Below are 24,529 nucleotides of genomic sequence, written 5' to 3'. Positions count from 1 at the left end.
TTATTGCCTGCAATAGAAGTAATGGCTGTGTTGACCTTGCTCTGTTCCTGATATGTTTGCTGTAAATGTTGTGTTATTGGCTTTTAAGCATCCATATAACTTTTCAACATCTGAACTGTAAGCTTCTTGAGATGAGAGCGCTCATCTCAGCAAAGGTTTCGGTAGCTTTCAGCTACTTTCTTCCTACTTAGCTGTGTTGAATCAGTCTCCTTTGCCTCTTTTTTCAAAGCGTGAGGGGTATTGGGGCTCCCTATTGATGGCTACTGAATTGCACCCGAACTGAATGCCTGCAGCAGGCAGTGCAAACACTTCCCGAATGAAGGTGTCCCACTTATTTTAGCCTGTGTCTTTGGTTTCAGTAATGGGCTTGTGCAAGGCTGATGCACGGGGATTTCAGAGTTGTTTGCATTTCCTGAGCAGTCAGAGCCGAAGGAGAAATCTCATTCCTCTCTTTGATAATACATAACGTGTCCTTTCACAAGCAGTCAGGAGAGAGAGATCAGAAGCAAACATCAAATACACGAGTCAGTCACATAAGTGTGGTCTGCAGAGGCGGTCTGCTCCCCTTTCTTTGATCATCTCCGTGCTGCATACCCTGAGCAGGTCTCTTGCGAAGCCCGGCACTTCTCAGGAGTGAGACCTGCACGTCAAGCCCACGTGGACCTTCCAGGCGGTTGCTGCTATCACCTATTAATGGTCCCCAAGGTACCCAAGCTTACAAAGTGTTTTTAATGTAATATCAGTAAAATGTTTAACCTCTGACTCAGCAGCAGTGATCCCTATGAAAGGTTGCAGTGCAGAACTGAGCGGTAATACAGCTTTGTACGTAACACCTGAGCACTAGTGCTGCTTGCACTTGTTCCTGTGTACGTCAGCGCAGCCCATGGGAGCTGTTCTTGGCACGGGAGTTTCATGAGTGAATTTCTGTTGATGTAGTTGAACCCAGGGATCCACCTTTGCAGCATTACTCTCTGTACCCAAGTCACTTCCTTGGTTAAGCTAGGTAAATCTATTTACTGGGAATGTAGCTGAACTTTCATTTCCTGGTCTGTGGCTCTTTTTTTCCTCCTGTGTACAATCCCAAGTAACAGCTGCAGCTCAGTCTTAATTAACAATTGCCTCAATGATATGTGAAATAGATTCAGCCTCACTTCCACAAAACTGCGATGGCTCCATGGCACTCAGTAAGTGTGAGGCAGCTGAGGAGGATCAGAGCAAATTCAGTGCAGTCTGAGATTTTCTGCAGCAGCAGTCCAAAGTGGCATGCCTCGGGAAGGATGTAAGGAAAAAACTGAACAATGCTCTCCCTCCTTTCTTCTTTTTCCCTGTCCCCGCACATTTCCCACATTTCCACCCATTTTTGGCTTCCTGACTCTTTGGTGAAGTCCTTCCACGTGTGAAGAAGCTCTTGTTTTGTAACCCGTGTGGATTTTTTTTGTACAGACCTCGGTGGCTTCATCCCAAATCCCCGTAAGCAGCATCCACAACATCCTAGAGAAAAAGGTGTTTTTAAGTAACAGAAGCTAAAGAAGCATGACAGTTAAGCGGATTTCTGGAAGATAATTTGCTAAAAGTAGAATAGCGTAATGTCACAGAACTTCTCTTAAAAGATGATAATGTAAAAGAATCCTGTCCTCTAATCTCAAATACAATTTAGCTCTAAGAAGCTAAAGCAAAAATAAAAATAGGGATGCAAAGCTCCTTCTGCTATCCACTTGAGTTAAAGTTTTACATAGTTTCTTTAAGTGGTAACTGAGATTAGGCAACTTGAGGCACGCAATTAAAAAATCAGTGCGGATGAATGTATTGACATCAGCACATGTGACCAGTAACTCACAAAGTCAGAAGGTGGTTGTGAGCACGCAGAGAAGCACCTGTAAGCCAAAATGACAGAAACCCAAATACTGTAATGTGAAGTGAGTCCCAAGTCAGCTTTAACATGTGAACGCAGCCAGTGTTTGGGGTAAGAGCTCTTGGATGGCTTGAAGGTGACCTTCCGTGACGCAAGCCCACGACTCGTATGTCTTCAGTGTGGAAATGGCCTCGCAGTGGTCCGCAGCACGGAGCGCTACGGTGAGTTGAGGTCACATCTTGAGCTTAACGTGCTGGGCTGAAAGCTGCTGGGGCTTTGCACTGCAGAAATGACGGCATCTGTGGGCAGCGGGGGACTTGTGAGTGCTTTTTGCAGTAGCTGTGGTGGGCGAGTCGGAGCCCCTGGGCTCGTTGTGTGCCGAGGGGGGAATTCAGCTCCTGCCCACGTCGGGGGGTGGCCAGGCACTGACCCCAAGGGGATGCTGAAGTCAGTTTTGGAAGGGCCTTGGTAGATCAGGCTTATCGTTAACTGGCACACAGACACGTGCTTAAGAAGTTTAAAGCGTTTTTTATTATGAATTGAACTTCATTTTTTGCTGGCACTAGTAACCCCTGCATCTGTGCTGCTTGAAGAGCTGTGCACAGCATACAGATTTGCTGCGCGGGGAACAAAAGCCAAAGGAAGATGTGATAATGAAGAGAGGCATGGAAATGTACAAAGCCCTGATTATCTCTTCCAATAGATTAGTTTCTGCTCTGCTTTGGGCTTTTCCTTGTACTCTGGGCAAACTGTCCACTGGTGATGAAAGGACTTCTCAACATGAACTGCCCAGATATTTAGGAAAAAACAAACCCACACCTCCCTCCTTACTCTGCTGTGGCTTGGATGGATAAAAGACAACTTATTTCCTGCTTTGTCACAAGACAGATAGGAAGATTAATAGTTTGTTCTGATATCTCTGACAGAGTATGCCTCTTTTTGTTGCTTGATTTTCAGCATTTGATTATAATGCCGAGGACCAAAATACCATCCTATTTTTCAAGGAGCTCTCAAGTTTTTCAAATCCCTTAAATACCTATCAGATGTTAATAATGAAAACAGAATGCAATACCTTCTTCAGCACAAAACACTATTATGCAGTGTAATGCTGGGATTTTTCCACCAAAGAGCAATTTCGTGCTTTGCTACATTCTGCTAAGTAATTGACTTCAGGGGCTGTCACTTTTTTCTATCACTTTCAGTGCTGTGGTTAATCGAGAGCTCTTCTCCTGGCTAGGTTTCCAGCCCAGGTGTGTGTGAGGTGGTTAGGTGGGGACCATTGAGTTCACAGGGAAAACTTGTGGTTAAACTCATGAAAGATGGAAATGTGTGCGGGTTTAAAAAAGGCATAATGTCATATTTATTTCCCTTTCTCCTCTACTATGATTTTTTCCAGGATATCTTTTCTTGTACTTGTCTGGTTAACCAACTTTCTACTTGAATAACTGAGTGCTGTGTGCCCAGAATGCAATTTTTCTTTATAAAGTTCCCTGAATATAACTGCACACAAAATGGGTTCTCAGTTTTTCTCCAGGTAGAGGAATTTTGCAAAATCCGTAGCAAATGTGGCAGCACTGTCCCATTGGTGCTGGTAAAGGCGAGGGTTTGATCTCAGTGGATTGCCAGCTGTCCATGGGATTTAAATAGGCTGGCTTAGAACAGTGCCAGAAGCTAATATTTCCTGCATCTTGCAGTGTCATTTATCCTGCTGTAGGTGAACAGGGATTTCTAATGTTGGGAGGAATTGTGCTGTGCGATACAAAGTCAAAAATCTAGTGTGAGAATGTTTTTAAGGGAATTTCTGATACAATTTTTATTAAGGGAAATTCTCTCTTCGCCTTTTTTGTTTTGTGTGTGTGTGTGTGCCGATTGCTTCTTGGCTGATGCCCAAGAAAATTGAATGGGGGATTACAGAAGATTTTAAAACAGAAGAACTCTGTTTCAGCTGTGTCCCTGTAGAGGCTATATACTCTGAGAATAAGGAGGGGTCCTTTGAGCACACTTGTCCATGGGCAGCGTGATGCTTCTGATAAAGAAAACGAGCTGGGAGTTCGGAAGACTCAGGGAACTGCCTGTCCCAGAGGTACCAGGCTGGCTGTGGGGCCTCCCCCAGTGAAGTCCCTGTTTGTCTCTAGCTGGAACTACTCACGTTTGCAGCTTTCACTTGGGCTGCTTTGTTTGTTCTACTCCATATTGATTTCAGACATGCTAAGTAAAACTAGGTTGGACATGTGCTGTTTGTAACTCTTTGTCAGGCGCTTCTAAGCCTTCCTCCGCATTGATTTAAATAATTTAAAATGTTATCTTTCCCACAGGTCTCTAGCCCTGAGCAACTAGCTGAGCCTCGTTGTGTTTAGGCCCACATACAAATGACCCGGTAGCCGAGCTGGGTTTTCCATAACCTGAAAAATGGCACGCTGCTGGAGCTTGTGCTGCGCAGCCCACGCTCTGTAGCCATGGGCTGTTACAATTTACAGCACGAGGGGATTGGCACAGCACAGATTTTGCAACACACACACATAAGTGAGTTATATCAGCATTAGCTTTTTGCCTTGAGCGATGCCATCTTCTGTGTACTTGCAGTCAAGACATACATATGTCAACGTCCTCTGCTTGGAATACAGAACGACTTAAGGAGGACCGTGCTGGCTTGGAGCAGAGGTCCACCTCACCTCGTGTCCTGTGCCTGATAGCGGCCAGGAGCAACTGGGAGCTCGTGGACTTCCAAGGTTATGGGAACTGTTGCGTTTGTGCTGGCCAGGTGCCTTTTGCTGTGGTTCAAGGAGCATCTTCCACTTCTGAGGGGTCTGTAAATTATTCTACATCTTTTTTTGGCTCTAAACGGAGCTGAGAAGACTACGCTGCTGAAGTTTACAAAGTTGAGCAGAGGGTTGAGCAGAGAAACCAGAATCCATGTCTGGTTTCTCTCTCAAGTGGTCCCGGAGTGCTTTCACACCAGTAGCGCTCTGCACCCATTGAGTCTTTCATCCCAAAGAGGGAGCAGCGTGACAGCCAATTTATGTTCACTTCACACACCCCAGCTTGGGGAGCACCTTGTTTCCATGCTTTCCCTCAGCTCTCTGTGCTGAGAAGTTACCTCGCCATTGTGTATTATACATACCAGTGCCTCTGATACGTGGTAGGTTCTCTATACATAGGGGTTCACCTTGTTTAAGTTCTTAATTTCGATGTCATAGGCATTATAAGTATGCTTGGGCCAAAGTTGAATCTGTGCCTGAAATTTAATAGTGAAGCTGTGATGGCATGAATAAATCTAGCAAACTTTTGCTTTCAAAGTGCCGTGGAAGCCTGCGATTGAATTGCAGCTTTTGTAATGGCCATCTGTCAAGGCATTATTTTAAATACTAATGCTACCCAGAGCGGCACTGCAAATGTAGCAAGAACTACCATGATTGTACTTATTATGGTAAAATACAGCGTATTACAAATGAATCCCAGCCAGAATTCACTGACACAGCCGTGCATCTTTGCTCATCTTCCTCTTAGACAGATTGCAGGTTGGTCTTTCTGTTCTCCATTTTGAAGTGGCAGTTATTTCTTGGTCTCCATTTCTTCATGAGTTTTTCATTTTCTTCTGTCATAGAGGACCCAGCTCTTGGACAGGGGTTTTTGCCTGTTGCTCATGCCTGGGGAATGCTGGAGCCCTGCCACCTGCGGTGAATGGGGAGGGCCTGGGGCTCTTTGAAGCTGAGGTTTTGTAAGGTTGGTCTGAGCAGCAGGCTCGCTCTGAGGTCAGACAAGAGGAATTGTTCGTTTTCCTTTCAGGTGAATATTCTGGGGCAAACAGCTTTTCAAGTTAAGTTGGGAAGGATGAGCATATCCACAGCCAGGTATTAGGCCATGTATCACCCTTCTTCTGTAGCTCGTTATATGCCTGCTTGCAGACTTCCTTATGCTGAGAGGGTAGTCCTGAGAAACATGCATTCTTCCACAAAAGGTGACAGATTCTGTAAATAACTCTTCATACAGAATTTTGTTAGCTTTTAATTTTCCTATATGAACTTTTGGACTTTTTGATCCAGATCACCTTGAATGTTGCAGTACACTAGGATGAAATCTAGTGTTTCAAGAAAGCTGCATAAAAGACTTGATAGCAGCTTTGCTATCATTCATGCCTGGCAAAAAGGCAACTGGGTTATTTCTTTAAAAAAAGGGTTTTCAACTGAGTTGAGCGCAGACCATACTTGATATTTTTGTCTCCAACTTCATTTTGTAACCTCAATGGACAGTAATGAAAAATCTTACTGTTGTAAGATGCTGCCCCTTAATATTCTTCCCTTTGTCTTCGTGTCACTCCTGCTGGCTGTGACAAAGAAACGTGGTGTATGTGTGCCTCCTGCTTCCCTCCGCATCCTCCTCGCAGAGGTTATTGTGGGTGGTGTTCTGAGAGAGCACCGAGTGGCGGTGCCTTGGCATGGTTATCGGCAGATCAGTGTTCACCGAACTCGCTCTGTTTCACAGTATAGTTCATCTCGAAATGGGGCCTCGTGTGGGAAACCATCTCTTGGATGGGATTGTTGATATGGCCGCAGGACAAAATTCCTGTTCCTTCCATCAGGTCTGTGCAGGCTTGTGATGCCAGACTCCTGGGTCTGGTTTGATTTACAGCGTGCTGAATAGGAAAGCAGTTCAACTCCTCTTTTGCAAGTAATGATTATGGTAAAGCTAGGAATATATTAAAATATTGATATAAATGAATTTGTCTTCTCCCCAAAATTCCTGTCTTCTGCTTTTAAATGTTTCAAGTCTTCATCCTTCAACACTTGTAGCTGTTTTTTTCAACATTAAAATTTTTCAATTTTCTATTTTTCCTTTAGGGCTAGTAATAAAACCAAGTTAATGTCACAGCATAAGGTTTGGCTCTTATCCGGCTTTCATATCGTGTAACTCTAATCCATCCTCTTGATAAAAGTAACCACCTTTAGCCACAGTAAACTGCAGCATCACTTTTTAAACAGGTCAACTATTGAAGTGATAATCCCATGGCAGAACAGGATGTATGAGGCAATAAATTTCTCCCCGTTTCATAAACATGGAGACCTGTAACCCATCTGTTTATGCCTCGAGGAGACATTTACTTGTCTGTGGTACAGCAGCTACTCAGGGAATACTCTTATTCTGTGACGAAGAAAGGAAATAATTTGCGATGAATTTTTCAGGCTTACTTTTTATTTGATTCCAACGCAGTGAGGGAACAGCAGGTAGCAGAGCGCAGCGAGAAGGCTTGAACTGCAGATGCCCTCTGAAAATCTGACTGCAGGGTTGGAAAAGTTCTTTGGGGGAGAGGGAATGCAGCCTGGCAGAGTGCTCAGCATCCCTTGTGGCTAAGAAACCCTCTTGGAGTTTCAAGTACATCTGGCAGTAACGGCTCCGTTTGGGTCAGATTGTGGCAAAGTGAACAATTTGTACAGAAAGCAAACAGTAAAACTGCAGCGTGGGGTAATTTTAATTCCTAAATCACTTATGGTTTGGTGTTATCTCTTTCTCTTGATATTGTTCTTTTCTTGTGAGAAGTAGCCAGCTGAAATGCAGACTTCTTGAGCTTAAAGAGCTCAACTTCGATACTGCAGCCGCGTTTCCTCGTGCCTCAGCCACGTCTGCCAGGGCTCACTGCTCTCCATATCAACATGAGATGCGCAGCAACTTGCAGGTTATTAAATTAAGTGGGTCAGCAGAGTCGGTCCTTGTGGTTTCGTATCAGTTCTAGGGGAAGATGAATTAGCCTGTGGGGAGATGAACGTCTACAGCAGAGCCTGGAGGGGGAGGCTGAGCAGCCAGCAGAGGAAGGGGCTGTGTGATTAGGGCCAGCAGCCCATTATAGTCTATTTTCAGCAGCAGTATTTAATGGTTGTTTTAGTATTTGGGTTTGCAAATTTCCTGCTATACCTGCTGCTTTCTCAGGTGTTTAAATTTGAGGTTTATAACAATGTTAAAATACTTGTGTCTGCGTGTCCCAATTCCTGCCTAGCAAAACGATTTCTGGAGTGGACCGACCTACTGGTAATGCTCACAGTGACAGCTCTGGAGCAGCTGAAGTCTTAGAGGCTCTCAAATTTCCGAGTGCTGAAGCTATTTATAGAAATGCAGTCCCTGTGGCAGCACTGGTAATTTCGGGGAGTATGATCCTGTTATTAGTGGAAGCACTGGCTTGTGGCCGGCCAGGTCTCCCTTTGTGGGCACCTGCCCTTTGCAGACAGGGGGAAATGCACACTCTAACAAGATCCAGTTATTTTGTGCTCTCAACAGACTGTGAATAATGTAATTATGCAATTGGATTTCCTGTGGATCACGCAAAGAGATAAATGGTGTACAAGCCACATCATTATTGATTCATGCGCCATTTGCCTCTTAGCTCAGTCAGAGAAACACAATTACTGCTGTTACACTTCATTTAAAAGGATTGCAACTTTTCAGCAGTGCAAACAGCTATAGTGTGTGAATTGATATTCTTTGTGGGCCAAACCTTAATGTGTTGTTTTACGTTTTCCTGATTGCAACCAAACAAAACTTTCAGAGGGCTATAAAGCTATATCTTTCCCATTACTGCTCTCCCTATGCCGCCCTGCAAAACTACAGAGCGTTTTCAAACAGCAAAGCATAGCGTACACGTTTCCATTGGTCATAATACACGTTGTTTTTATAGTTTTAGAAAGGATTGTATTGAATGCAGCGTTTTGCTCATTTAGGGCTCAAGCTGGATGTTAGGCTCTGTGCAAACATCTGCAATTCCAGTTTTTCTGAAACAGCAGCACCGTAAGCAGGTCGTAGTCTTTAGATCCCAACAGCTTGGCATCAAGGTATAAGTTCAGGCCTCTCAAACTTTGCATCGTTGCCTTAAACTGGAGCAAGGCAGAAGCTGGTGAAGAACCTGGGCGTTGTTGTTCAGGTCTAATAAAGGAGTTTCTTTTCTGGAGCAGTTTTTGTGATGTCTGAAGCGTCATAGTGTAGCTTATTGTAATAAGTATGTAATAATGATAATAGATTTGATCTCGATTATGTTTTTTTCTTTCCCAGTAGCTTTCATTGGCAATAGGAATTATGCAATTCAGGGGTCACTTGCTCACCGTGTCAGGTCTGTGCCTGAGGTGACTCTCCCTGGAAGAGCTGGTGGTGGTGTGGATGTGCCCATCTCTGGGGCAAGGTGGGTCTGAGCAGAGAGAGCCACGAGTGCTGTGTCTTGCTGCTCTTTGCAGTTCCTGGCTTTCCAAAAGGTTTCTGCACCGGGCGCTGGAAGTTTAAGTTGTCTCCTCTGCGCTAACTCCTTTTTGGAACAAGGAATTCCAAACTGCAATAAAAATAAATGGAAAAAGTGGTGCTTTGGGGCCAAGAAGTAGGAGCTCTTCCTCAATATCTGCTGCAGTATCAATAGGGATTGTCCTCAGGAGTATATTTTGGCATTAATTTCAAACTTAATCCTTCAGGGAACAGATCATAATGCCCGAGATTTCCAGAATGTTTTCCTCCCCGAGGAGGAGTCATGTTAAGAAATATGTTTTGTAATCAGGAAAAGAAGCAGTTTTGTTCAGAAATGTCGTTCCTCTCAAATAGGAGGCACCAGGGAGAGTTTTGTGCTACAGTAATTTCTCTGCTGTATTTTGTTCTGTTTCATTTACCCTCTTGAAAGCAAGTTTTTAAATGACTCATCTTAGTAATAAGGATTATGCAAGCAGGAGCTTTCCCTTCCTTGCAGCGTGGCAAATTTATCATTTTTAGTGGGACTTCTCTGATAGAAATGAAGAAAGAAACCGACCCTATGGCTGAGCAGAGATGGGAAACCAGAGCAGGGCTGGGATCAGGAGGTTTTTGTCGCATGACGTGCTCTCAGTGGCATTATTGGGAGGGAGAGGCACTGGTGAGCTTGTCTTAATGGGTGGTCTTCTTTTTTTTTTTTTTTTTTTTCCCCGTCTTTTAAATAAATGAAGCAGGTACAATGCTAAAACAAACTCATCAAGCTTTTTCTGTTTTGGCCTGGATTCCTTCTGGATACATTCACACGATAAAGCCGGGATGTGCAGAGTTGCTCTGTGCTGACAGAGGAGTGGGGCTCACCCACGACTTTGGAAGAAGTAGAGCTGGGGTTGAGGCCAAGTGCTTGGCTTGATCTTGACATACCTAGATGCCTCGCTTTTATTATTTATGTTCACAGAAGAAGCTGTTTTCCCCAAATATTTCAACTTGACAAGACAATGTTTTATGAGAAGACAACTGCAAAATTCATGAAAGTTTTTACAGTGTCTGCCAAACTCGCAGTCTCGTTGATTGGCTTTGTTTCAGCTCAGTTCTGTACTACGGCCGGGCCCCGTGCTCCTCCCAGTGCTTTGGGGCAGCAGCTCCCTGGGGTTCAGCTCTGTGCTCTCTGCTCTTGTTTCTGGCCTGTGCGTGGCCCCAGTGAGCAGCCCTGTTAGTGGGCAGTGAGGGCAGATACCACCCGGGGAGCCGAGCAGGTGAATGCCTGAGCTTCTTTGCTTTATATTCAAGCTTTGGGGCATGCTAGCAATGAATTTTTCCATCCTTGCTCTGGAGCCTTGATGTTCAGTATGGCATGTGGCATCTGTTGTTCCTCCTCCCGTTTTCTTCCTTTCTGTTCATAACTGAGCCCCGTTCCTGTTCATCAGAGGAAGTTTGAGCGGCGATGGGATGCGATGGAGATGAGATTGCAGCCACCAGCTGGGAGCAGCCAGCCTGGTCTCAGAGGAGCCCACAAGGACCCAACAGTTTGTGCCATTCTCTGAGTCGTTCGGCTCCTTGAACCCACCTACAAGGATGCAGCGGGCAAGAGGAGGGTTGCGTATAAATCTTGTTGCTGTTTTGTGTTTGCTTTGAGTTTTCCCTGTTTAAAAAAAGATTGTTCTGGTTTTTCATTCAAATGAAACATGGTGGGGAGCTCAGTATGGGGGACGTAGCTCAGGGAAAACCATCTCAAAGCCTGGAACAAGCCAGAATGCTGGCATTCTAGTTTTCTTTTATATTTGCAGTGATATCTCTTGGGAGGCACTTATTTCACAACAATGTCAACCTCCTGGGTGATCCCTTTCTTGGCTCAGGGAGAGAATGATGATCTGTATGCAACCGGTAGTATGGTGCTGCAAACTCCAGTAATTGTACCCAAGTGTTACCTTAAAACGAGGTAAAAAGGATGCGAAAGCACCAGGCACTGAGCCAGGCTGCTGTAACGTCGCAACATGGCTGGAAGCAGATGCCTAACTAGATTTGTGCTCTGAGGGCTGAAAGTGGGGTAGAACATTTTATATATATTTTAGTCCTGGTCATTGATGTTAGGTAAAACCGTATTTCCCGTACTATCTTGAGTAGTCAGGACAAATCATTGCAAAGGTTCTGCTTTAGAGATGAGAGCATTTTCTTTGAGAGGCAGCAAAACATCTGTTCATCTGTTAACACCTGACGTTAAGAAATAACATGAAGTTGCCTTCCCAAGGAGTCAGTGTTAAAACAGGTGATCCACCCTGGACTAACTGGAACTGCCTGACTAGTTAGGTCAGCTCAGGATGGTGAACCAGGTGAGCTCTTTCGATCCCTTCCAGCCCCATCCATGTTCCTGTGATAGGCATCCTTCCTGGGGTCGAGATTGTGTCTCGAGCTCTTGTGCTTTCACTGGGGTCAGAGGGAAAAGCACAAGAACCAAGTTATTTTCTGCAGGAGATTTTAGATCTGAGGGACGTTTTCTTGCATCTTATGAGTAGTGGGAGTGAGGGAAACTGCTGGCTCGTTGGCTTGCACCTGAATTTCTTCCTTGGCAGCAAATGAGAATGCAAACTGTGTTCTGCCAAGAAATGGCCTTTAGCTGTTTTTTGTTGTAGCTGTTTTTAATTTTTGCATCCAGCAGATAAGTGAACCAGAATGAGTAAATAGCAGAAAAATGTTTTTTTGCCCCTTGAGTTTATGCAAGTTCTTATTTACTGAAATCAGACAAATTAACATGGGATATAAAGTTAATTTAAAACTGCAGTCCAGTCCAAAAAAGGATTCTCAGGCGACCCACAAATAACAAACACGTTTGGTTCGTGCACCCAACAGCCTGGTCCTTCTTCCAAAGCATAAGGCGTTTAACTCGAACCCTGGTGCATGTACCTGGCATGTGTTTTGTTTGTTGCACTGAATTCTTTTCCAGAGAAGTGCAGGTAGGCACAGTGCTTTTATTTTCAGGCATGTTACACAGACACGTGCCCAGTTTGAACAGTCCACGGAGCTGTTTTGTGTGCGGAGGAGACGGTTCCTGAGGCGGATGTTCTCCAGGAAACGGTGATGCTGTGGCTGTGCCAGCTCCATCTGGCTGGCACCAGCACTGCCCTCTTTGTGGGGAGAGCTTGACACAAGAGCCACTATCCACCCTAGTGGTGGATGGCTGCTGAATGCTGCTGCTGATAGCTGTGTGTTGGAAACAGGCAGCTTGCCTTGTGTATGGGCTTTGGCAGCTCTTCTCTGGGGGCACAGCGCTGCCGTGAGGTGTAAGCCCTACTTCTTTATCCTCCTTCCTTATCACGGGAGTCTCTAGCTTGAGGTATTGCAGCTTCAAACAAACTGTCACCCTGCTGACATCTTGCATTTACAACCTGGAACACGCACAAGGACTTTTCATGGGTGTCCTGTGAAATGTTGTGGGCTATCATGTCGTGCAGCCTGTTTGTGCCTTTGGTACTGCAGGAGGAATCGAGGAATCTCCTTCTGAGGTGTTTGGTCAGGACATAGCTCTGAAAATGCTGACGCTCTGTTTTAAGTATTTGTTGTGATGGAGGCGATAACCTTCTCATGAATGGGAAGAAAATAGGACAGAAGGTATCCCATAGCTCACGTCCAAAATAAAAACCAGAAAATTTCCACTGATGTTCTTCCTTCTTGGAGCCCCAGCATGCCAGTGAGTATTTCAGTGACCTACCTATAGCTTATGCAGAATTCAGATCCGTTTGGTGAATCCTTCACCACTCGCCCTGCTGGCCCTTGCCATCAGAGGATGACTGACCTGCGGTCGGTCCCTAATGCTGGGTCCCTGCCGCGCCATCCTCGTCGCTCCCTTCCCCTGCTCTCTGTGCACCTCTCCATGGCTGCAGGAACCTTCTGCCCCGGCACCCCGAGCACCTCCTGCCCTCCTGCTTCACCGACTGTGGTGGCTGCGGGATTCTCTCTCTTATTTCTCTCCCTCTCAGCTGCTGTTGCTCAGCATTTTTCCCTGCTATCAACATCGGGGCCCTGTTGGAGCAGAGCTGGCTCTGCCCTGACCCGGGGCAGCCCCTCAGCCCCACTACCCAACCCTTGCCACATAAGCCCTCTACAAGTGACAGAGGGGGACGGTGGCTTGATGAGCGTTGCAGGTCTGCCTGTTAAAACACACCCCTGTTAAAAAGAGAAAATCCCCGGACATCGTGTGCTTTTACCAGCATTGACCTCGCAAGGCGCTCGTTAAAGCTGCATGCTCTCCTACAACTTGTCTGCAAGAGCTGGCACACCGTGCCTGGGCTCTGAAGCCTGACTTGACTCTTGGTGCCAAGTCGGGGGGGGGGAAAGCAAACCCAGAGCCTGTCGTACTTGACGGTAGGCACACGGAAATGGGGATCCAGCAGTGATGCACGAGCTTCACGCGACTGCCAGGAACGGGTGCCAGCATGTTCGCGGTGGCTCGGGCTTTGGTTGGCTTGCTTTCCTTCCCCTGCTATGCCAGAAACACACATCGAGCTCAGGCCAGTGTTGGCATCCTCCTCCTGAGAAGAAAGTGGGATTTCTGTAGCCCTTCTATGAATGCTTTTTTAGTAAAACCCTCCAAATGTGAAAAGAAACAAATTTATTTAAAGATTCCTAAGAAAGATCAATACCGGAGGGCTGGCACATGGAGTTACAGGTTTGCCATCTGGTACTACAGCCCCCAGCAGCAGATTTAGCACACTGCTACGGTGAGTAACTGCTGGTGTGCTGAAGTGGGCTGTTAGGGCAGTGCTCTAGCTCTGAGAAGGAGCGTGCAAAATGAGGAGCACTTTGCTGGGGTGGTCCTGCTGCAAGTATCTCGTGCAGGGAGATGAGGCCTAATGTAAGCAATGGCTTCTTTAAAACAAAAATAGTGGGCCGCCATAAAATAGCGTTTAAATTCTCTGTGGGTTTAAGTTTCTTAGTGAAGTTCATGGTTTTCTGTTCAGGCTACATATTCCTGGAAGAAGTGCTTATGTTATACCATAGAAATCAGCACAGGACATCCTATTGGTATGGCACAAGGTACAGTTTATAAGCTCTCAGAGGATGCTTGCTCAAGGTTTTTTTCCCCAGGAAACAAAACTAAGTCACCACAGCTAAAATAATAGTATATGTTATTTTTTCATTATTATCGAATTAAAAAGTGGCTTTTCAGTTCCAGCTGAGAGCAATTGGGGGAGTTGCTGTGGCAGCCGTCTCTGCAGCAGGACTGACAACTCGAGGGAAGACTAATGGATTAGGCATTGGAAAAAGAGAAGATTACAGGCAGATGAAGGTCAGGATAAAAAAAGACAGGGATGGAATGGAAAGGAAAGGAAGATGAGTTACGGGTGCATCATTTCTTGGGGAACGTGAAAGATGGAAGAGGAAGAGGAAGCAACAGCTTGGTATCGTAAAGGTTTGGTGAGAGGAGCCTTGTATTGAGGACTGCTCTCTCCAAACTTGTTACGTGTTGGAAATGGTGTTTCTTCTCACTTGCTTGGTTAGCAGTAGTGGCAAGACCCATGCTACAGCATATTAAGTGCATGGACGTTCGTGGTGAAATCAAGTCTGGAGAGCTCCTTATGTGAATTCAGAGGGCAAATAATGGAAGAAGGCTTGGATGTGGGGCAAAGATGACCAGTGCTGCTAGTGGTAACAGGGAAGGAACCAGGCTGCGGAGGAAATTTGGAAGCAGAAGTTACTCCACTGCTGTCCAAGGAATATTCTTTGGGGAGTTAGGGGACTGCCATTTGGCTCAAAACACTACGGTTTATCCGGCAGGGCAAACAGGGAAAGCAGTTTGGCTTTCCTTGGTTTGTTTGCTCCTTCTCTCCAGCAGAATTGTTTTCCCTGCTGCTTGTTGTAGAGAAAGTTCATCCTTTTAGGTGAAGTCCATCTCCATTTTCCACAGCTGAAAGCAAAAAGGAAGTATTGGGCAATGATTTTTGTGACTGAATGCAGAAGACAAACTCCATTCGGAAGCTGTAGTGCTGTCATATAGCAGTAGCAGTCTTTATTAAAACCTAATTCTAACCATACTGTTTTGTTGAACAAATGAGTTTTTGATATTAATTGTCTAGTTGCAAAGCCTGCAATGCAAATCTGCCAATTGCAATGAGTACAAAACTGTCTCTTGCAATTCAGATTCTCCCAATCTCCCTCTCAAAGCAACAATTATTGATCCGTAAACCGGAGCATTCCCTTCAGTTACATATTTTTTTTTCCATGAAAAAAGACCAAGCAAAGACACTTTAATGAGCTCTCCAGTGGCATTGTTAACCTGGTTCTTCATTTTTTTCTTTACTGCTTGTGAAAGGTGCTGAGTTGCTGGCAGGCTGTTGTTTACTGAAGTAAAGTGGAGTCAACTTTGACATTACTGCACCCTCAGGTCACCTCCAGCATATTGCAAACCTGGCCAGCTGCCTTCTTGGACCATTAAAAACTCGGTGCCTACTGGGTATTTAGCTGCTCTGAGAAGTCTTTTAACAAGTATATCTGTTAATGAGAACTGTGAGAGCTCTTGGCTGTGCTGCTGCTGCTAATTTGTCTCCTGTAGGACATCTTACCACTGCTAGTACTAGGTAATGACAGATTTTCAGCTTTCTTAAGTGGAAAGTTGACTGAAACTTTTTTCATCTCAGTGTTTGAATATCAAGCGTGGTGTTTGCAGGAAGGAAGCATAAGGATAAAATATTATGCTCAGCTTTTGCTATAGATAATTAGAAATGGTCTTATCAGATGCTTTCTCATGAGCTACCCTGTATTTGTAATACCTTTTGCTACTAATACAAAAAGACTTTGCTTTATAAAGAAATATTCCCTTTTAATCCATTTTACAGCCCAAAATGAGGGGGGAGAGGAAATGAGGGTGTCCAGGGTGTCCTTCTGCATCGAGCCAAGCAGAGACATGGGACGGGTAAATGGCTTGTTCAGTGTCCAGCAAGATGTCTTAGGCAGCAACAGCAGGGACCAAGCTCCATATTTTAGAGTCCAAGTGCATTTCTTTATATTTTCACTCTTTTTTTCTTTTTTTTTTTTTCTTTTTTTTTAGCTTCCCCTTCTGATTCAGCTTTGCTGTGGTGGTCATTGAGAGTTCAGATAGTTTCTTTGCTCCGGTTAAACTGGAAGTGATGCTGAATGTCAGATGCTATCTATCCCAAAAGGGAAAATAGTCTTTCTAGCAAATCCAATTTCTCTTGAATGTGTCATTTCAGTGAACCTCTGCAGTAAGCCAGTGTTTCATAACACACTATTGATTTATTGTTCAAATGCCACAAATCCTCCACAAGGAGGTCAAATGATAAAATTTATGGAGAATTTATGGCTTCAAATGAGGGAGAAGACAGATATATCTCTAAAAGCATTGACAGTTAAGTTATAGATTTTTTTTTTTTGTCACTGAATGTGAAAAAGGGGTATTTCATCAGGTACGCTTAGGCTCGTGTCCTGCACATTCACTTGTTGTTTTCCTTGCTAAAAATTGGGGAATATACCAAATGCTGCCCATTTTCCACCGTGGGCCCTTGCTGTAACGTGCTGTGGTGTGCCAACATGCATTTTGATGTGTGCAGTGTTTCCCTTGCACAACAATAACAAAACCAGTGATAAGTTCGGGCTGAAATTAATATTTCTTTAATAGAAGTGGCATTAAATTGTCCATTGCTTACATGTAGCCTTTTGAACTCTGTCATCATTAATTAAGCTTTTGGGCTCATGCATTGTAAACACACAAGCACAGACGTACTTCTGGTGCTCTTTCTTATAGCGATGTCATTCATGAGCTGATGCAAAAGGAGTAGGTCATTAAATGACAATTTTCACACCATGATGGTCAGGAGATAGTACTCTGACTTGATTTTCTGGGGGCTTATACAAGATGCAGTTGAAATACCTTGCCTTCTTCAGTAATTATGATGCTGATAATGAATTACAGGTCAGTCAAAGCCCAGCAAAAGGCTGAACTTAGAAGAAATAATTACCTGGGCTCAGGGGTATCACACACACCCTTGAGATAACTGCACGTTGGGTATCTTCATGCTTGCCCTGGAGAGCTCCTTGGTTATCCCTGGTCTCCAGAGGACAAGATCTCCTGCTGTTAACCCCAGTGATACCTGCTCCCCAGTCAGTATCCCCAAAGACACAGCCCTTCATCCCTCGAGGTGCTGTGATGGGCAGCTGGGGGCTTGCTTTGCATGCCCTGGGAGCACAGGTTTAAGGCTGCTTCCCTGGAGTGACCTGTGGCGTGTTGCATCTGCGTAGAGTTGGATTTATCACTAGGTAAGGTTTTTTTGTGGTCTTGTACTTCCAGTCAGCATTGCATGCTTTCATACATCTCAGCTTGAGATCTCTGAAGGCACTTTAAAGCAGGTTATGTCATATTCTGAGATACAAGATGTGATTTTCATACTAGATTTGAAATGTTTCTTGTGCATGACAGTACAGGGAACATGAGGGGTGTTTGGGTGTTTTCCCCCTTTTCACCTACCTGCTTTTTGTTTTAAACAGCCTCTATCAGAAGTAGCTACCTTCGTGTACTTAAGTCTACAGGGATTGGCATGCTCTCCCTCTCCAGCGCTTAGGAGGAATAGCTGGGTATTCATTGTGGCTGTAAGGACTAACTAGAGCCATCGGCGTTACTGACAGAGGACAGCAGCATCGGCTGAGGTGGATTTCTTGGTGCTGAGATATGAGCACACCTGGCCTATGTTTTTAAAGTACTAATTGACGTCTGGTTGTTTAAGTGTCTGACACCCTGCCTTAATTCACTCTTACATGGAGTAATTGATTAAATACTGAGCACAAGCCAAACAACAGTGTGACATTTCTTTTAAGGAAAAAGCAGCAAGAGGGAAATAGAAGATGCGGGTTTCTTTTCTGGGCACATTTCTTGCCTAACTTTGTTTTTGCCTCCAGTGCAAGCAAATTCTTACACACCCATTAGCTGAATGTAAAAAAAAAAAAAAAAAAAAAAGAAAAAAGAAAAAGAAACTTGGCTGGAATAGTACTAAAATCAAACCTGTATTTCCTAGCTTTCTTTCAGCAAAGAGTATTTCTTCTGGCAGAGATGGAAGATTTGAAATTCGGATAATACTTGGAGCATAAGTCAGTTAAGGCAAAGCAGCACTGACCTGGAGAACAAACCCTCTGAATCACGTGGGGAAGTGTTGATCTTTTTGGTTAAGTGGCTGTCAGTTCTGAAGCTTTGATGTGGTTGTCCTGTCTTTTCTCAAATTTTGCTACTGCAGTTCATTGTTGTTATGCATTGCCAGGATTACTTGAGAATTTCTTAACTCTGGCAGCTGGATTTGGTGTCTGAAGCTGACCAGAGGGACGGGACTTCAAATCCTGTCCCAGTTGAGGCTGAAGGCCTGTTCCTTTTTCTGATGTAAACATTTCTCTCTTAGTGCTGTGGTGTGATAGAATCCGCTTTCTTTTTTGCTGTAAATTTAACAGGACCCAGAACAGCCGCCCCAGACTTCCCCAGAGATCCGCTGCTATCGTCAGAAACGGCCGAGCCCCAGCCTCATGTGGTCCAATGGTGAGCCTGCAAGCCAGCATCGATGTTCAAACCCGATGCTCTGTGATCACTTTAAAACAGCTTTGTCTTCCAGCCCCTGAGGAGCAACACATCACCCAACCTTGATGTGAGATCTTTGGTGTTACGCTTCCGTATCAAAAAGAATTACAGAAAATTTCCTGGGAATATTAAGTTATTTCTGAGTGAGGCTGGCAGATGTGTGGGCTAAGCTGCTCCTTATAACAAGTCCCCCAGGAAGATGCTCAGGCTGTGCTGGGAGCCTTTGAGCTCACACGCCTATAGTCAGTAGGAGTCAAAATTGAGGTACTCCAGTGCTGGTGAGCCTTCCCTTTCATCCAGATAACCTGCTGGTTCAGGGCCGGGTGGCAAGAAGAACCCTCAGGAGAGGGGCTGCCCACCCCCCTTTGGAGACTAAATGGCTGAGAGGATTCAGGTTGCTTAAAATTTGGGGGGAAGGCATATCAGTATTCGAACCTGATACCAAACCAGATGAACACTTCTTTAATTTAGCAAATTCACAAAGTATTTTTATGATGCAAAGATCAAAAATAGCATGAGAAGGAAAGGAAGGGAATTAGTGCTGCATGATGTTGCTCTTTTTTTTTTTTTTCCCCCAGTGACGATAATGGGAAGCTCACATTTCACATAACAGATGAATGAAGAGCAGAAGCAGCTCAAATGTGGTTAGCGGGGTGTCAGATGAAAAAATATAGCGGAAATAATTATTCTAGTCTGAAGAAACTTGCTTCTCCTGGCAATTGCAGCAAATCTCTGCTTTGGAAATAGAGCAAATGTGTGCCGAGTAGCTCAGCACAGTTGAAATGATTACGTGTCCCTTGCGGAACAGAAATGCTGGCTTTTCATAGGAAAAAAAGCTGAAGTGTCTGTGCATGCGGATGCCCATTCCAGGGCACTTTGGTGCCTTCAGCTGAGCAGACGCAGCGAGGTCTCTAAATAGGAAGGCCACTCGCGCCGCAGCCCTTCTGCCTGGAAAAGTTCAAGCTCAGTGACAGTGATGTAGTTTGAATGCTGAGTTAATTGGTAACTTGTCTTTTCCCTGTTCAACGCAGGCAGAAAATAAATTTGTCTGACTTCATAATTGAAAGAAAAAAAAGCAAGTTAATGACCTGTTTCGAGCACTGAAGAGAGATGTGTAACTGATACGGACTATTCAGTATGTAAATCTACATGATGTAAAAGAGTCAAACTTCCTCAAGGGGAGGACAAAATCTCTTTTGATTTTTTAAAAGGACTACTGCATATTTCTACGCCTCCTGTCATCTTTTAATAACATTTTATTAAAAATATCCTGGATTAGGAAGCTCCTTTTAGCACTTTGAGCACATAGAATGTGATAAACGTCAGGGTTTTTTGGCTAAACATTTATTGTGTGTGTATCACTGCCAATTTCAAAGTGTGTCTTAGAATAAGCCTACAAATATAAGGCATATGGGATATGCACGTGGCTGAACATGGAGACAGCTCAGGTACGTTATTGGGCTGTAACAAGCTTACTGTGTGCGATGCGTGGACAGCCAAGCTCCACTAGTGGAAGATGGGCAGTTAAGTGATTATAAATGTAAGGATGCTGTGTGGCAGTGCAATTAATGCACAGCGGAAAGACAAATCAGAAGGAGGTCCTCTGGTACGTTCTGCAGCATACCTACATTCGAAAATAATGGTTTCTTTCTCAGTTTAGCACGTATGTTGTGTTACATGTGGGACTTAGCATGGTTGGGTCATACCTGGGATTATTCAAAAGCACACACTGAGTAGTGTTGTAGATAATGAAATAAATAATTTGGAAGTTAATTAAGGGCCATCTTAGGCACATTTCCTTAGAAGATTAATCTCCCAGTGGATTTCCCACAAGAACAGACACTGCGATGCAAGAAAATGAGAAAGACGTGGAAAATATTGACAAATGAACAAACATGTTTTCTCAGCTATTGAGCATTTGGGCACCCAGAAGGTATTTTTTTTTGGCTGTCAGTTTAGAGAATGGGTTGAATCCTGGTACCTTCTGCTTTGTGTTGGCCTAGACTGTTTTTTGCATAGTTTAAATCTTTGCACATGGTTTAAAATTAACCTCTGCTTTTTGTCTGGAAGCCACGGCAAAGCTGCTGAAGTTAAAATTGGCACCAAGCACCCCACGATGCCTTTGGTCAGCTTCGCTCCCTGCTGCTTAGTTCTGGACCTGCTGGAGCTAAGGTTTGGCACCTCTGGGTGGCAGCGGGCATCCAGCTTTCTCCCATTTCACTTGAACAGGAGCAGGGCACCTTGTGCATGCTGCTGCAGCCTGCTGTGCTGCTGCTGACCCCAGCTGCTTCCCCTGCAGATGTTTTGTATCTCCACGGCAGGATTTGCAAACGTTTGTGTAAATAGGACGGCGTCCTGCCAGGGTGGGCAGGATGGGAATATGGGGTTTGGTTGACATGGCCTGCACGGTGCCCATCATCTGCCTTATTCCTACTTTAGCTAAAGGAGAAAATCATCCTCACCTGTGTCAGGGAGCACTCTGTGCATGTACTTACTGATGCTTCCTTTTAGTTGGATCGGGATGTGCATAAGTATCCTCCAAATCCTTCTTGAGTAGGCTTTGCTTACATGGTGTTAGCTCCGGAACACATTCATTCTTCTGAATGCTTGCACAAAATTACATTGTAGTCAGTGTATTTTATTCTTATATCTGCAAGGATTTTGTACACATTTGTGCACAGGATGTGTATAATTCAGCATTATAAATATATTTATTGTATAATGTGCTCATATGTTTTATATGAGTATATTTGTTATACAGTTTAAAATGACATAGGCCTCAAATTCTGCTTTTTTGTACCATGTTTGGATCAGAGGAAGCTTTAATCCAAGGAATGGGAAGTAGAGATGGACAGAAATTTCAATCCTAAGAGAAAGTTTAGATGCTTCATCCACAAGAAGTGCGAAGCTGCGGAAGAGAGATCACAGCCCCAGTATGACTGGGTCCCAGTAGCGCCCAAACGCAGCACTATCTTCTGAAGCTTTTCCCCCACCCCAAAAGAAGTCCCAGATGCCTTGGTTTAGTAGGAAAGCCAAAACTCGAGTATCTGACAGTGAGTGGCACCTTGTTGCTTACACACTGGGCCTCTAATTGATGGCGTTTTCATGCAGAGGAGTTTGGAGAGAGTTCAAGCACTGTGTTCTGGGTCTGCTTAGTGAGAAGTGCCCATGGCCATGGAGCTAAGGGAAGTTTATGTGGCCTCCCGCTCTTTTCTCTCCTTTGTATCCACCTCTTAGGGGATGGCAGTGTTAAATTACCTGTGCAAAAATTGTAGTTCTTGTTTTGCTTCTGGACATGGTATGAGGGGTGTTTGAAGAGCTTAGTTTCTCCCAAAAAGGAATTAAAAAAAAAGAAAACTAATTGGAATAGCAAGTGCAAGAATAGGAATAATTAAATCTGGATGCCAGCTATTCTTTGTTTAGTCATGGGAAAAGAAGCCCAGCTCATGCTCCATTCATGAAATAATTTAATTGCTGTCTGTATTTTGAAAAAGAAGCCATGTCTTCAACCGACTTCACTGCAAGCAAAGTAACTTTATCCTCTAGGTGCAACGAGAGGGGCAATAAATCAGCTTGTTTACATGCCTTGCTTTCCACTGGAAAGAGTATAAACACATTGTATTTAGTCTAAACAAAGGTTTTTGTTGAATCTTGTTGAAAATTAGTTTTCAATGTGGTCCTTCATGTCAGTGAATCATAGGAAAGATGGCCAGCAGTGCTGGGGGCTTGCCTGGGAAGACCATGGTCCGTGAGGTCTGCTGCTTATGCTCTGCCCTGCCCTCAGCTGCTGTGGCCAAGGAGACACGGAGTTGCTGGGGTGTTTCTGATGTCCTTCAGCCCATCTGTGGAGCTTGGAGTGGTGGGACTGGATGCAGCTTTGATGCTACTCATGGGAAGGTTTTGCGCTTGATAGAGGAATTTCAGAAATTGGGTAATCTGAAATTAGCCACATCAATATCCCGAGGACCTAAAAATGTAAATTCTGTAATGTATTCAATGTACCATGAAGCAGAATGAAAGTCGGACACTTGAATGCACAGCTGAGCCAGCTGGAGGATACGTGGAAGACTGGAAACGTAAGGATTTGGATAATGCAGCAGGATGTAAGCCCACAACAGGAGCAGAGATCCATTGATCTTGACAAAGTTTCTGATTTTGGGCCAGGAAGAGCATTGGCACCTCCCAAAAATGTGGAATTTATCTCTGGAATTTAAAACTCATCTTGCATCTGAGGAGGAAAGCAGGTGATTTGTACATAGAGTTTGGTGGTTAATATGATCGAGGGAGGAGGGATCTGGTTGGATGCTACCGAATGGTTTGGAAAGGTCATAAATGTTGATGGTTCTCCTCTGTGAAGGTGGGTGCTGCAGGCAGGTAAAGAACTTTAACTGGACATAATTTCCTTTATGGAGTTTTTTCATATTGTTTTTTTCGGCTGTATGGCAAATTAGGGATTAGAATAGACTGGCATGCAAAAACATAGTGTTTCCATCACTCTGAATTTCTCTAAGGTTGAACTAGGTGGTAAAAGGTGTATATTTCTGTTACTTCGACAAAGCTGGGTTCAAAAGTTGCTGTCTGATTGAGGTGACCAAGCTGGGAGGTGGTTGAGGGTCGGACCGCCGAGCGGTTGGCTGTTGGCTTGGCTCCTGCTGAATGCTTCCACCCGTCCCCAGACCCACGGTGCTCCCAAGCAGTACAGCCTGCTGGTGTCTCAGGCTGTCTTTCTGGGACGAGCTTGGGTAGCAGCAGCTGCTGTTAAGCACGTCCAATGTTGGGGTGGCAGGATTAGTGCCCCAAGTCTTTGTGGGGCGTGCATAACCTGTTTTAGAAATCCCCAGCCAACGTCCACACCAGAGGTATATGTGTTTGCTGGTTCCTCACCCATCTTGCAGCTCTCCTGCTAATCTCTGCTTCTTGCTTTATGTAGTATGAGGACATGAGATCGCATACCTCACTGGTGCACAGACTGCTGAGATCTTTGACTTACTTGTGTAGGAAATGGGTTGTCTCGTCTTGTGGGAAAATCAGCATGATCACACCTTCAACTTATCTAAGCCTAGGAGCAGCTATTTGTAACTATTTAAAAAGTGTCAGTCTTTGAGAGTCTCGCCATGCTTCTGTGAAGTAAATAACTGAAATCAGAAAAAAAAAAATCTATCATGAACCTATCCAACCATAGTTAACAGTAGACTCATTCATGTAGACCGCTGACCTCTCAAAGGCAGGTCCCTTGTGCCTGCAAACTCTTAACACCTTGTAGACAGAAGTGAGACCTTTTAAGGAGGTCATCCTGTACCTTCAGATATTTGCTTTTCTTGCCCTTTTTTAGTCCAGTGAAAAAAAACACAACCTCTACAGTTTTCCCCAGAATATTTTGTCGCTGTCTACTTTTTTCCTGCTTCTAGGTGAGGATGAATTACATAGCATCCTGATAACATGGTAGTATAATAATATGGTAATGGTTTTTGATGAAAGGAGACGTTTACTAGAATTAGATCCCTTTAAATGGCAGCTTTTTGTTCCCTCTAATATTTCTTTCATTATCTTGTGTGTTGAATTTACAGCAAATAAACCCAAATACTGATTATGGGCTTTTTTTTGAGCTCCTATGCAAACTGAATTGTTTGCATTTTTAGTGGTTCTCTAATACTGCTGCCATGCCAAGGTCATCATTATCTTATATAAAGTATTCTCCAAGGTTTCCTGCTGGCAGTTTTGTGTAGAGTAGCTGCCCACATACCTGTGTAACACTAACCACAAAGGCCTAGGTTTAACCCGGCTGGCAGCTAAACACCACACAGCCGTTCGCTCACCCTCCCCCCTCCCTCTCTGGGATGGGGGAGAGAAACAGGAAAGTGAAGCCGGTGAGTTGAGATAAAGACAGTTTATTAAGACAG

General features: G+C 44.4%; 1 long non-coding RNA gene across 4 annotated transcripts in view; it reads left to right on the top strand.

Annotated features, from left to right (window-relative positions):
* Positions 1–24,529, top strand: part of LOC136791302 (uncharacterized) — a 106,649-nt gene that overhangs the window by 57,523 nt on the left and 24,597 nt on the right. The window contains exons 5-6 of one of the 4 annotated variants that reach the window (XR_010832982.1): positions 18,506–18,590; positions 19,661–23,353. The exons of the other annotated variants lie outside the window; for them this stretch is intronic. This is a non-coding gene — a long non-coding RNA (uncharacterized lncRNA). Of the gene's footprint in view, positions 1–18,505; positions 18,591–19,660; positions 23,354–24,529 lie in introns of those variants that run through there. 4 annotated transcript variants of the gene reach the window in all.

Source organism: Anser cygnoides, chromosome 7, assembly GCF_040182565.1.
Source record: "Anser cygnoides isolate HZ-2024a breed goose chromosome 7, Taihu_goose_T2T_genome, whole genome shotgun sequence".
Classification (NCBI taxonomy): domain Eukaryota; kingdom Metazoa; phylum Chordata; class Aves; order Anseriformes; family Anatidae; genus Anser; species Anser cygnoides.
Note: the sequence above shows the minus strand (reverse complement) of the source record. Positions and strands in the feature narration are given on the sequence as shown.